Genomic DNA, 1,915 nt, shown 5'->3' with positions numbered 1-1,915 from the left:
CCTTTGTTATGCCTACTTGCAACTCAGTATTTCCTATATATGGTGAGTACCAGACGGTCTTTTTCATAATATTGTCATAACTTCATGTCAGTAATTCAACTATTTGTAACTATAAAGAACATATTTACTTAATAATATTCAAACATATATATATCGTACATATTTGGAACGTACGAGGGTGAGTCAAATGAAAACCTTAAATTTCTAATAACAAATCGAAATTTCATGCCGTTATCCTGTAAGTTGGTAAGCGTGCTACAAACAACGTACACAATGGCCTGTAGGTCGCAGCATAGTGCAGATGCACGCATACCGTCGCAGTATCAGTATAGAGATGGCCGCCCCACTTCCGACTTCCACCAGGGGAGAACAGCGTTCTGTTATTCGGTTTTTGCGTAGTGAAGATGTGAAACCTATTGGAATTCATCAATGAATGAAGGTCCAGTACAGTGATGCTAGTTTGTCACAGCAGCAGGTCTACGAATGGAGTAGGAAGTTCGCAAATGGTGTGACTTTAGTGGAAGATGCTCCACGTCCCAGTCAGGCACAATGAGTTGTGACTCCACAGAACACTGCAGCAGTTGAAGCCATAGTGAAGGAAAACCGCCGAGTGACGCTGAAGGACATTGCAGCATGTTTACATATTAGTCATGGGTCAGCACACCACACTGTGCATGATGGGCTCCAGTTTCCTAAAGTGTCTGCAAGATTGGTGCCACGACAAAGGTGATGGCTTCCTTGCAAGATTCGTTACTGGGGACGAAACCTGGGTTCACTTCCACCAACTGAAAATGAAGAGAGTGAGCAAGGAATGGCGGCAATCCTCATCACCAAAACCAAAGACGTTTCGAACAGAACCATCAGCAGGGAAGGTTTTGCTGACTCATTTTGGAGCATTACATGCCTAAAAGATCACTGTCATCAATGAATCACACACAGATCTCCTACAAAATCATCTGCGGCCTGCAATCAAATCAAAGTGATGTGGATTGCTGTCAGCAGGTGTCCTTTTGCAACATGACAATGCAAGGCCACACACTTCCCGTACAACGGTTTCAACAATCACAGACCTGCATTTTGAGTGTCTTCCTCATCCATCATACTCACCAGACCTTGCCCCAAGTTATTTCCTTATGTTTGGACCACTCAAAGATGCAATGGGAGGAAAGAAGTTCTGTTCTGATGAAGAGGTATGCCACATGGTTTTTGAGTGGTTGCGCAGACTACCAAAAGAATTTTTTTCTGAAGGAATTTATGCACTTTGTAAGTGCTGGAGGACTTGCATTGAGCGTGGAGGAGATTATGTTGAAAAGTGATACAACTTTGTACCACTTCTGCACAATAAATAACATTTGAAAAATATTTAAGATTTTCATTTGACTCACCCCCACATGAAGACCTGTATAAAATTGTATTTTGAGATAGTGGTTAAGCATTGAGTAACTTTTGACTAATGATGGCAGTCACATGAGATAGTTGAAGAGGCAGTAGGCGGAGCATGTATCAAGATATTTTGGTCACTGCTGTTGGAGTAGTAAAGTGATAGGTCTTCTGCAGCATATGTGTGTTAAAGTGCTTGTGTGGAGTGCAGCTAGATTGGACACAGTCATTTCAGTGTATGAGTTGGAACCTGCAGAGTCTGCTATGTGTGTTGTGTGTTGTCGTTGCAGCCATCAGTCAAGAATTGCACCAGCCAGGGATGTTATTTGTATTTTGTGGTGTGTCGCATGTGCATTGTAACAAGTAAATTGCGGTTTGTTGGACTGTTTCCATGCCAGCCACCATGGACACTGTGTTAGTTTTCTGTGTTTTGTTTAGTCTTCGGTGTGTGAATTTTATATGCTTTTGTATGTTCCAAGCTTTTTGTTCAGTTCTTGCTTACTGTCACTTCTGGTTACAGTAGTAATTAGCTACC

This window comes from Schistocerca americana, chromosome 3 (genome assembly GCF_021461395.2).
Source record: "Schistocerca americana isolate TAMUIC-IGC-003095 chromosome 3, iqSchAmer2.1, whole genome shotgun sequence".
Taxonomy (NCBI): domain Eukaryota; kingdom Metazoa; phylum Arthropoda; class Insecta; order Orthoptera; family Acrididae; genus Schistocerca; species Schistocerca americana.
This window is presented reverse-complemented; position numbering follows the sequence as displayed.